Source organism: Oncorhynchus mykiss, chromosome 10, assembly GCF_057628025.1.
Source record: "Oncorhynchus mykiss isolate SJ-2025 chromosome 10, ASM5762802v1, whole genome shotgun sequence".
NCBI classification, from domain to species: domain Eukaryota; kingdom Metazoa; phylum Chordata; class Actinopteri; order Salmoniformes; family Salmonidae; genus Oncorhynchus; species Oncorhynchus mykiss.
In genome coordinates, this window is record NC_143031.1 from 58,666,708 (window position 1) to 58,679,760 (window position 13,053).

Genomic DNA, 13,053 nt, shown 5'->3' on the forward strand with positions numbered 1-13,053 from the left:
AACAAACAGAGGTAAGTTCAAGGCAAGCAATACGTAACAAACAACAAAACAAATTCTATTCAACTTGAGGCTGATACTCTGGCACAACATACTGTTCATGGCTAACGATCCGGCAGGGAATGGATGTCAGGTCAGAGCTTTTGAAGGGGAGAGGTGATGATCAGGACAGGTGTGCAGATTACTGATGGGATACAGGTGCGGGTGAACATCGATCTCCCAACAAGCTAATTCGCCCGGCAACCAGACAGGGTGCGTTCCAGGACACCGGAAACACACTTCAGGACAGAAACACAGGCAAACAGACTCAGGAAGCGGGATTCGTGACAGTACCCCCCCTCCGACGAACGCCACCGGGCGGACTACCGGGCGCCAGGGTGCAGGCGGTAGAAGTCACGAAGCAGGTCGTCATCAAGGATCTGACGCCGAGGAATCCAACTCCTCTCCTCTGGACCATATCCTTCCCAATCCACGAGATATTGGAACCCTCGACCCCGCCGTCTGGAGTCCATGATGCGGCGCACCGTGTAGACAGGACCACCTCCGATCATCCGAGGAGGAGGAGGACGAGGAGGAGGGGGCAACAGAGGACTGAGGTGAACCGGCTTGAGGCAGGAGACATGAAAGGTGGGGTGTACTCGAAGCGTTGCCGGCAATTTGAGTCGGACCACAGCAGGGTTAATGATTCTCTCCACCACGAACGGACCAATGAACTTTGGTGACAGTTTCCTCGACTCAGTCCGTAGAGGAAGATCCCGTGTAGCCAACCACACCTTATCTCCGATGGTATAAGCGGGAGCAGGAATACGGCGACGATTCGCCTGGATCTGATACCGGTCAGAAACTCTAAGGAGGACCTTCCTGGCCCGATGCCAGGTCCGGTGGCAACGACGAATGTGGGCCTGGACAGAAGGGACCGAAAGATCCCTCTCCTGAGAAGGAAACAAGGGAGGTTGGTATCCGTACAGGCATTGGAAGGGGGACATCCCAGTGGCAGATGAAGGAAGGGTATTATGGGCATACTCGACCCAGGGTAATTGAGATGACCAAGAGGTGGGATCAGAGGAGACAAGACAACGCAGCGTGGACTCCATCTTCTGGTTGGCTCTCTCCGCCTGACCATTAGATTGGGGGTGAAATCCAGATGTGAGACTGACTGTAGCTCCAATGGCCAAACAGAAGGATTTCCAGACAGCAGAGGTAAACTGAGGACCACGGTCAGAAACAATGTCACAGGGCAACCCGTGGACCCTGAACACCTCCCTAACCAGGATCTCGGACGTCTCAGTGGCAGAAGGCAGCTTGGAGAGGGGAACAAAGTGGGCAAACTTGCTGAATCTATCCACAATGGTCAGAATAACCGTGTTACCAACAGAAGAGGGCAACCCCGTGACAAAATCCAGGGCCAGATGCGACCAAGGTCTTCGGGGAATAGGTAGGGGGTGAAGAAGCCCAGAGCTGGCCCGATTGGTACTCTTATTCTGCGCACAAACAGGACAAGCGGCAACAAACCTCCGGGTATCTTCTCCCATGGCAGGCCACCAAAATAGTCTGCGCAGTAGCGCCATAGTCCGAGCAACACCAGGGTGACAAGCTATCTTGCTGGCGTGGGACCACTGAAGGACAGCAGAACGAACCGACTCAGGCACGAACAACCGACCGGGTGGACCGTTACCGGGCCCGGGCTGTGTCCGAAGAGCCGCCATCACCTCCTCCTCAATCCTCCATGTAACGGCTCCCACGACAACGTTCTGGGGAAGAATCGTCTCAGTCTTGGCCTCACTCTCCTCCGTCTTGGAGAACATCCGGGACAGGGCGTCCGCCTTCCCGTTCTTCGACCCAAGTCGGAACGTCAGGGAAAAATTGAAGCGTCCAAAAAACAAAGCCCACCGGGCCTGACGAGAGTTGAGACGTTTAGCCGATTGCACGTAAGCCAGATTCTTGTGGTCAGTCCAGACCACAAACGGTTGCTCCGCTCCCTCCAACCAGTGACGCCACTCCTCCAAGGCAAGCTTCACAGCGAGAAGCTCCCGGTTACCCACATCGTAGTTTCTTTCAGCTGGAGAATGACGACAAGAGTAGAAGGCGCAGGGATGGAGTTTACCGTCAGTGGAGCTACGCTGGGACAGGATGGCGCCCACCCCCACATCAGACGCATCCACCTCCACAACGAACTGACGGGAAGTGTCAGGTTGAGAGAGAATCGGGGCGTTGGTGAATCGGCTCTTCAAATCTAGAAATGCTCGGTCTGCCTCAGGAGACCAACAGAACTTTCTGGTGCAAGACGTCAGTACAGTTCAAAGGGCGGCCACCCGGCTGTAATCACGGATAAACCTCCGATAAAAATTTGCAAACCCCAGGAATCTCTGGAGCTGCAATCTCGAACCGGGCTGGACCCAATCCCGAACCGCCCGAACCTTCTCTTGGTCCATCTTGATCTCTCCCCTGGAGATGATGTAACCGAGGAAGGACGTCGTGTGGGCGTGAAAAATCACACTTCTCAGCCTTCACGAACAGACGGTTCTCCAATAACCGCTGCAGGACCTGCTTGACATGTTGAACGTGGCTAGAAAGCTCCTTCGAGAAGATGAGGATATCATCCAGGTAAACGAACACAAAAATACCAATCATATCTCTCAGAACGTCATTCACCATACTTTGGAACACAGCAGGAGCGTTGGTCAGTCCAAACGGCATCATCTGGTACTCGAAATGTCCCATCGGAGTATTGAACCCAGTCAACCACTCGTCCCCCTCTTTGATCCGAACCAAATGATAAGCATTACGTAAATCAAGCTTCGTAAAAACCGTAGCACCCTGTAAAGAATCGAAAGCCGAGCTCATCAAGGGCAGGGGATACTTGTTCTTGACCGTAATATCATTCAAACCCGATAATCAATACACGGTCAAAGAGTGCCATCCTTCTTGCTCACAAAAAAAAATCCTGCTCCCAGAGGTGATGACGAGGGCCGAATGAGACTTGCAGCTAGAGACTCCTTGATGTAGGTCTCCAAGGCCTCACGTTCAGGTCGAGAGATACTGTATAACCGTCCTTTGGGAAAGGCGGCTCCAGGAAACAGATGAATCGCACAGTCATAAGGTCGGTGGGGAGGAAGGGACTGAGCCTTCTGTTTACTGAATACTTCACCCAACTCGTGATATGTTTCTGGAACCAGGGACAAATCAGGAGGAGCAGAGTCACTGACCTGACTGGAAATGGCAGGAGAACAGGCAGTTAGCATGACAATCAATGCTCCAACTAGTTACCTTACCCGTCACCCAATCAAACGAGGGATTGTGTTCCTTCAGCCAGGGGTAACCAAGAACCAGAGGAACATGGGGCGAGGACAGAATGAAGAAGGAGATAAACTCTGAATGATTACCCGACAACAACATCTTAACCGGTTCAGTGCTCATAGTGATCCGTGCCAGACTACTGCCGTTCAGAGTGGTTGCTTCAATGGCTTCCGGCAATTGCTCCTTGGAAAGCCCCAGCTGTTCCACCAAGTCAGCATCAATAAAGCTGCCATCGGCACCTGAATCGATAAAAGCGTTCATCTCTAAGCTCTGATCCTTATTCATAAGGGTCGCAGGAAAACGGGGTCTGACAGGATTCTTGAGAGGTTGAATCTGGCTCGCTAAAATTCCTCCCAAAACTAGCGAGCCGGGCAGTTTAACCTCTTGGATCTCTAGGGGCGCTATTTCATTTTTGGATAAAAAACGTTCCCGTTTTAAGCGCGATATTTTGTCACGAAAAGATGCTCGACTATGCATATTCTTGACAGTTTTTGAAAGAAAACTCTGAAGTTTCAGAATCTGCAAAGATATTGTCTGTAAGTGCCCCAGAACTCATTCTACAGGCGAAACCAAGATGATGCGTCAACCAGGAAATTAGCAGAATTTCTGAAGCTCTGTTTTCCATTGTCTCCTTATATGGCTGTGATTGCGCAAGGAATGAGCCTACACTTTCTGTCGTTCCCCCAAGGTCTTAGCAGCATTGTGACGTATTTGTAGGCATATCATTGGAAGATTGACCATAAGAGACTACATTTTCCAAGTGTCCGCCTGGTGTCCTGCGTGGAATTCGGTGCGCAATTGCCAGCTGCTTGTACTTTGACCATTTGATTGAGGGGAGAAACCATGCGTCCAAGAACGATATATCAATGAAGAGATATGTGAAAAACACCTTGAGGATTGATTCTAAACAACGTTTGCCATGTTTTCAGTCGATATTATGGAGTTAATTTGGAAAAAAGTTTGCGTTTTGAGGACTGAATTTTCGTTTTTTTTTGGTAGCCAAATGTGATGTATAAAACGGAGCTATTTCCAATACACAAAGAATCTTTTTGGAAAAACTGAGCATCTGCTATCTAACTGAGAGTATCCTCATTGAAAAAATCAGAAGTTCTTCAAAGGTAAATTATTTTATTTGAAGGCTTTTATGTTTTTGTTGAAATGTTGCGTGCTGGATGCTAACGCTAATGCTAACACTAAATGCTACGCTAGCTAGCTAGCTACTTTTACACAAATTATTGTTTTCCTATGGTTGAGAAGCATATTTTGAAAATCTGAGATGACAGTGTTGTTTACAAAAGGCTAAGCTTGAGAGATGGCATATTTATTTCATTTCATTTGCGATTTTCATGAATAGTTAACGTTGCGTTATGGTAATGAGCTTGAGTCTGTATTCCTGATACCGGATCCGGGATGGGGAGATCCAAGATGTTAACGAGCGCTGTGGACAAGCGGAGATGTAATGTCCTGAGCTACCACAGTAGAGACAGCTGTTGGTCTCACGTCTACGTTGGCGCTCCTCCTTAGTTAGCCCGTGTCGCCCCACTTGCATTGATTCAGGCTCTGGTGGCAAGACCCCTCCACTAATCCCGTGTGGGGAATACCGATCAATACGTTCTGGTTCACTTCCTGAACCGAATGGTAACCGAGTTGCTGATTGATTGGATGGGCCCCACTGCTTCTCCCTCCTCTCTCGGACTCTATTATCTACCCGAATAGATAAAGTGACCAAGCTGTCTAGGTCACTAGGCTCTGGATAGGATATCAGCTCGTCCTTGAGTTGCTCCGACAACCCCTGGTAAAAAGCCACTCCTCATTCCAACCACTCTCCACAGACAATGTCCTGAACTCGATCACAAAATCTGCCACACTGCGAGCTCCTTGGCGAAGAGTGAACAAACGCTTAGCTGCGTCCTTACCTCGGACTGGATGGTCAAAAAGCCTTCTCATCTCTCCGGTGAATTCCTGGTATGAAGCCATGCAGGTCCCCTGTCGTTCCCAAACGGCTGAAGCCCATTCCAGAGCTCTTCCACGCAGCAGTTCAATAACAAAGGCTATCCTAGCCTTGTCAGTGGCGTAAGAATGGGGCTGCAGATCAAACACTAACCCACACTGCATAAGAAACGAACGGCATCTTCCCAAATCCCCTTCATATTTATCAGGCGTCGGTACCTTGGGTTCACGGAAGGAAACTGCATCAGGCACGGCAGGTGAGATGGGTGAAACAGGTGGTGAATGAATCGCCAGCAAACTGAGCTGATCCTGGATCTGTGTCAAGCTAGCAGATCATTTCTGGATTGCAACCGCTATCTCCTGTAGCGCCGTCTTGTGTTGTCCCAATGTCTTCCCCTGCTGGGTAATGGCATGGCAAACGGAATCCAGGTCCGCTGGGTTCATTCTTGGCCAGATCGTTCTGTCACGATTCTTCAAAATCGAACCCAGAAGCAGACCAGGACAAGGAGAGTAGGAAGAAGGTGAGTATTTATTTACAAGTGAATGTGAATGGGTAGATATATCCAGGTGGTGCAGCGGGTAGCGGTGGTGAGTTGATGGGAGTAAATAGGTGGATTCAATGAGGAAGCGGAATCCTCTGACGACCAGGCGGGAATGGGGTAAATGATCCGGGTGAGTAACTGAAGACAGAACAAACAAAGAGGTAAGGTCAAGGCAAGCAATACGTAACAAACAACAAAACAAATTCTATCCAACTTGAGGCTGATACTCTGGCACAACATACTGTTCATGGCTAACGATCCGGCAGGGAATGGATGTCAGGTCAGAGCTTTTGAAGGGGAGAGGTGATGATCAGGACAGGTGTGCAGATTACTGATGGGATACAGGTGCGGGTGAACATCGATCTCCCAACAAGCTAATTCGCCCGGCAACCAGACAGGGTGCGTTCCAGGACACCGGAAACACACTCCAGGACAGAAACACAGGCAAACACAGACTCAGAAAGCGGGATTCGTGACACTATGTCCTGGGAAATGTTCTTGTTTACTTACAATCTCATGCTAATCGCATTAGCCTACGTTAGCTCAACCGTCCCTTGGAAGGGACACCGATCACAAAGAAGTTCATCTCTTCTGAAATGTCTTTTGTTCGAGGCATGGTTCACATCAGGCAATGCTTATTGTGAATAGCAAACTCACATTTTGTGAGTGTTTTTATAGGGCAGGGCAGCTCTAACCAACATCTCCAATCTCATCTCAATGATTGTACTCCAGGTTAGCAGACTCCTGATTCCAATTAGCTTTTGGAGAAAGCCTAGGGTTTTTCCAACCGACACTGTGAATGTTTAATTAAATGATGTATTCAATATAGACAAGAAAAACACAATAATTTGTGTGTTATTAGTTTAAGCAGACTGTGTTTGTCTGTTGTTGTGACTTAGATGAAGATCAGATCAAATTTTATGACCAATTTATGCAGAAAACCAGATAATTCCAAAGGGTTCACATACATTTTCTTGCCACTGTATATGCAAGTTAAACTGAATATCATGCATTCAGAAATTGCATTATTCTGCTGGAGGTGTAAAGCACAAAAGGGGGCATATTTGAACATGTTATTGTCTTGTGAAGGGTGGATGAATTCTGGCAAAGAGTATGTTCTTTTAACTCAGCATGCCCACATATAGTGCCTGTTTTTGTTTGCTTGGAAATGTTGATACTGGAGACTGTTATCAGAAGAAACTGTGTAACCTAGCATTTATAGCGGCTAAGAAATGCATTGCCATTATTTGGAAGGTCCTCCCACAATGTCACAATGGATGGCAGAAATGTTAAGTTGTGTATCACTAGATTTGAATTATTACACAATTAAGGGTATACTGTGCAACTTTCATAAGGTCTGTATTCCTTATATAGAATACTGTATGATAAATGGAGTCTGTATTGAAAGCATGCCCACGTCAGGGGAGATACCCATTTAGGCAATCCTTAGCTGCCGGGCTGCTCAGTCTTGGCCCTTGGGGTCACTCTGGCCTTGGCCTATCACACCTGAAACCAATAATGAATGGTTGTCATCTTAATGAAGGTTAAAAAAAGCCATTCTTGAACATGGGGTGAGACATTCTTACTACTGCGCTGGAGAACCAGTTCGGATTTAAGTATAACTTTTGTATTACTAAAACCTTTAGGGAGAGGTATAATGGTTTAATTTTTAATAATTTCTGCCCTCTGAATTCATATTCATAATATAAATAGGCCCGTTTAATTTAGTCTGGCCTGCCGTTTCAAATCAAATGGAATATTCTTTCTTTCATCTAATTAAAAAAACAAGTCGCTAGGTGTAGACAAGGCCGTAAGCAAATAGGTAAACTGCGATATGACTGAAGAGTTAATCAGCGTGAGAATGTCCACTTCACCGTCATACCATTTTATTGGTAAACTACACGGTAATGCAAAAGTTGTATTTTTTTGTGATCTAATATGTAATATAGTACATTTATCATAATTTGGTTCTAATCCAGAGAGGTTAGATTATCTATGAGGCTGTGGAGAGATCTGAATCATCAGCATTCAAGTTTTTAAGCGGTGGATTTCTAGGCCCTTGATATTATTGTCAGATCTGATTTTAATAGCTAACATTTCGATGGCCATAATAAATAGATATGCTGATGGTGGACAACCTTGTTTTACTCCTCTTGACAGTTTACTTGTTTCTGAGAAGTGGCCATTATTGACTAATTAAACACCTAGGGTTACAATACATAACTTTAACCCATTGTTTAAGAGATTCTCCAAAATGTAAATATTCCAAGACATTTATACATAAACTCCAGTCGTAATTTTATAGGAAAAGGCTACTTCAGGGGTATTTTTGTTGCTGACTGAAAGCTAGTTAATTTTTTATTTAGCTGATTGACAGTTAATTATAAGTATATTTAGATTTTTGATCTCAAGGTCTATGCATATGGTCTGGTTGTTGGTTTTTCAAGAGGTCATTATCTTTTTTCTTTATTATTGAATTTAGTCAAATGATTTTGGATACTGTCAATATTTACGGGAACAACTCAAAACAAGAAAATTGTCCCTGAGGCTGTAGAAAATCAAATGTTATGTTGATATTCTACATTTCCCAGCTCCTTACTCTTAATAGGTAGAGATTTGAATATTGCTTTAGATAATTATCTTGATAGGTGGCCACCGCGGCAGTCTACTTCTCTGAATGCCAATCTAAAGTTATTTCTGCAGAAGTTTGATCTAGTGGATTTATGGAGAGAGAAGTTTCCTCTTGAGAGATCCTATACCTGGTGTAACAAAACATACACTAGACGTTCACATATTATCTATCGGCTGGATTCAGAGGGCTAAAGAAATGGTTTATTTTCAAATGATTGACACGCCTGTAACAGACCATAGAGCTATTCGCATACACGTGTGAATATTGCCCTGTAATGGTAGTCAATACAAAGCTTCATAACGGAAATCCAATAGCTTCATATTAAAACATGAAATAGTCAAATTTCACTGGTTTAGTAATACATTTTTGGAATAAAGCCCAGAGAAAAAGTGAATATAGGACAAACTGGGAACTTCTAAAGTTTGAAACTGGTAAATATTTAAGAAAATATAGCAGTGATCTTGCAAAGACCAGAAGGATAGAAGATGAAAATGTTACATAAAGAAATACCTCCCTCTTCCAGAGACCTCCTAATCGTCTCTCAGATACGGATAAAGCTACGTTAGTTAACCAACAAAATAAACTGGATGAAATTGACAAGGTTAAGGCAGGAGGTGCTTCATTCAGATCAATGAAAAAATGGCTTGAAGAAGGAGAGCAGAACTCTGCTTATTTTTTTAGGCTGTATATATTTAACACTAAAAGTAACACTACTCAACAGTTCAAGGGAATGATATGATCTCTGATGTCCCTATGACAGTTGACAACTTCTATGCCAATTTTTACAGGAACTTACAGTACAGTGAATAAGTATTTGCCCACTTTCTGATTTTCTCTATTTTTGCATATTTTTGATACTGAATCATATCAGATCTTCAACCAAAACCTAATATTAAATAAAGGGAACCTTAGTTTACAAAAAACAACAAAATTCCCTTGTGTGTAAATGTAATTTCCCCTTTACACTCATTAACCTTTAGCTGCAATGACTGCAACCAAATGTTTGTATTTTTTATTTCACCTTTATTTAACCGGGTAGGCCAGTTGAGAACAAGTTCTCATTTACAATTGCAACCTGCCCAAGATAAAGCAAAGCAGTGCGACACAAACAACAACACAGAGTTACACATGGAATAAACAAACATACAGTCAATAACACAATAATAACACAAATGCTTCCTGTAGTTGTTGATCAGTCTCTCACATCGCTGTGGAGGAATTTTGTCCACTCTTGCATAACTGCTTTAACTCAGTGACATTTGTAGGTTTTCAAGCATGAACTGCTTGTTTCAAATTCTGCCATAAGATCTAAATTGGGATTGAGTCTGGACCTTGACTCAGCCATTCCAAAACTAAAAATGTGTTGATTTAAAACCATTTTCATGTAGACTTGATTGTCTGTTTTTGATAATTGTCTTGCTGCATGACCCAGCTGCGCTTCAGCTCACAGACGGATGGACAGACAATTCTCTGATACATAGCATAATTTATGTTTCCTTCTATGGCAAGTCATCTAAGTCCTGAGGCAGCAAAGCATCCACAATCCATCACACTACCACCTGCTTGACTGTTAGTATGAGGTTCTTACTGTGGAATGCAATGTTTGGTTTTCACCAGACATAATGGGACACATCTCATAAAAAAAAACTGGAAGCACTTGGATGATCATCAAGACTCTTGGAAGAATGTTCTACGGACAGATGAGTCAAAGGTATAACTTTTTGGACGACTTGCTTCCCATTATGCCTGGCGAAGACCAAACACATCTTGGGTGAATCAGAGCTAGGTCTAACCTGCTTATGAGAAAGCAAGGCCATACTTCTATTGCGTGTTCATTGGGGCGGCAGGGTAGCCTAGTGGTTAGAGCGTTGGACTAGTAACCGGAAGGTTGCAAGTTCAAACCCCTCAGCTGACAAGGTTGTTGTTCTGCCCCTGAAGTTGACAATGCTGTACACAGTGACTCCAATGGGATAACTTTTTTATTTTACCTTTATTAACTAGTCAAGTCAGTTAAGAACAAATTCTTATTTTCAATGACAGCCTAGGAACAGGCTGTCATTGAAAATAAGAATTTGTTCTTAACTGACTGGTGTGTTTTTCCAATTAGTGGGTGGTTGTGACCTGGAGGAAAATGCTTTTTCAATTTCAGTCAAGGGGAAGGTTTAGTATTTTTTTAATTTAGTCCAGGGGAGGGTCATGTCATTTGTTACCTACTCCCATTTCTAATGAACTCATCCCTAACCACTGGCCCCTCTGACATCAAGATGGCCAATCGCTCCCCTCCTCAAGAAACCAACACTCGACCTCTCTGATGTCAAACTACAGACCGGTAATCCCTTTCTTTTCTTTCCAAAACACTTGAGCGTGCTGTCTCTGACCAACTCTCTTGTTATCTCTCTCAGAATGCTTTTCATGACCCTAACCAGCTGACTCTCTCTCTCATCCTACTAGATCTATCCTCTATCTTCACCAATGTGGACCATCAGATCCTCCTCTCCACCCTCTCAGGGTTAGGCATCTCAGGCTCTGCACACTCCTGGATTGCATCCTACCTGGGAGCTCGCTGCTACCAGGTGGCGTGGAGAGGATCTGTGTCTGCACCACGTGCTCTCACAACTGGTGTCCCCCAGGGTTTGGTTCTCTCCTCTTTTCTCTTTACACAAAGTCACTCGGATCTGTCATATCCTCACATGGTCTCTCCTATCATTGCTATGCGCATGACTTACTGCTCTTTTCCTTACAACTTCTGACACCCAAGTGACAACATACATCTCTGTCTGCCTGGCAGACATCTAAGCTAAGATGTCGGCCAACCATCTCAAGCTCAACCTTGACAAAAGTTAATCTTCCTCCTGAGAAAGGCCTTTGCGTGACACTGAACAACACCCTGTCGTTCTCTGTAAACATCAAAGCAGGGACTCGCTCGTGCAGGTTCATGCGATACAACATCCATGGTGTACAACCTTTCCTTACACAGGAAGCGGTGCAGGTCCTAATCCAGACACTTGTCATCTCCTGTCTAGACTTCTGCAACTCTCTGATGGCTGGGCTCTACTCTTGTGCCATCCAACCCCTGTAACTTATCCAGAATCCCGCAGCCCACCTGGTGTTCAACCGTCCTAAGTTCTCCCATGTCACCCCGCTCCTCTGCACACTGCATTGTCTTCCAGTCGAAGCTCGAATCATCTTCAAGACCCTGGTGGTTGCCTATGGAGTAGCAAGGGGAACTGCACCTCCTTACCTTCAGGCTATGCTCAAACCCTACATCCCAAACCGAGCACTCCGTTCCGCCACCTCTGGAATCTTGGCCCTCCCACCTTTATGGTCAGGCAGCTCCCGCTCAGCCCAGTCAAAGCTCTTCTCTGGTGGAAACGCATTTATGCGCAAATATAAAAAATATTAAAACCATCATATCGAAGTCACACAATGATATTGTGTGTGATCCTCCCACTACGACTCCGGAAACAATGCAGTTGAATAGGCTACAGATGAAATAACTAACGAACTTCACAGGGTGTTGAAATTGCACTGTGATCTTGATGCTTATTTCCAATAAATATTGAGGATCTGATTATGGTGACATTATGATCAATACTTGACTGCCGTTTTACATATTTAAAAAATCCATAATAATCTCATCATGTAGACCAGGGGTAGGGAACCCTGTTCCTGGAGTTCTGCAGTTACTGCAGGATTTTGTTCCAACTAGGCACCACACCTGACCAACTGATGTAATTCAGCAGTTCAGTGATATCCTAAATTCAACACACCTGGTCTTCCAGGTAGGTTAAATCAAAAACATGAAGAGCCTGCGACACTCCAGGACCAGGGTTGCCTACCCCTGATATAGACTTTACCCGCACAGCCTAAACACTATGTCTGTAATCTGTTGGCTACAGCGCACATGCCAAGACCATAGCTGTCACGACTTCCTCTGAAGTCGGTCCCCCTCCTTGTTCGGGCGACGTTCGGCGGTCGACGTCACCGGTCGTCTAGCCATCGCCGATCCACCTTTCATTTTCCATTTGTTTTGTCTTGTCTTACCACACACCTGGTTTCAATTCCATCATTACATGTGGTGTATTTAACCCTCTGTCCCCCATGTCCTTGTCCAGAATTGTGCATTGTAGTGCTTGTGCACGTTATGCTGGTGTGTGACGGGTTTTACCCATTGATTTATTGTACTGTTTACAGTGGTTTTATTTATTGAACTGCACTATTCTTAATTATTTCAAGGCTATAGCCATTTGAGAAATTAATTGTGAAGAATTTGTGACACTACAGGAAGGCAGGAGTGCTCAGCATTTCAAGAACACATCAACAACAGCACTTTAAAACCGCTACAGGATCAGTGTGCCTAAACCGGGACAGTTGTTGTTCAATATGAGAAAGTGATTAGAATGAAGTTGTAAACAGCAGCCAACTTTCTGGGACATAGACATGTCTTAAATGGGCAGGACACTTACATTCTTGCTAACCTAACTGCAGTGTCCAATTCACAGTAGCTATCACGGCAAACTTTTATCACGTTAACTCCTCGCAGACTTAATGCAACATTTTGTGTAGTGATGTAATTCTTCACTGGATCAGTCTGAAACGTTGCACACACACTGCTGCCATGTTGAAGACAACATT

General features: G+C 44.8%; 1 protein-coding gene across 4 annotated transcripts in view; it reads right to left on the bottom strand.

Annotated features, from left to right (window-relative positions):
* LOC110534345 (SLAM family member 9) overlaps positions 1–13,053 on the bottom strand; it is a 29,132-nt gene that overhangs the window by 13,399 nt on the left and 2,680 nt on the right. Inside the window, exon 2 of one of the 4 annotated variants that reach the window (XR_016483841.1) lies at positions 93–5,924. The exons of the other annotated variants lie outside the window; for them this stretch is intronic. The gene's annotated coding sequence lies outside the window, so the exon portion shown is untranslated. The remainder of the gene's footprint in view (positions 1–92; positions 5,925–13,053) is intronic. 4 annotated transcript variants of the gene reach the window in all.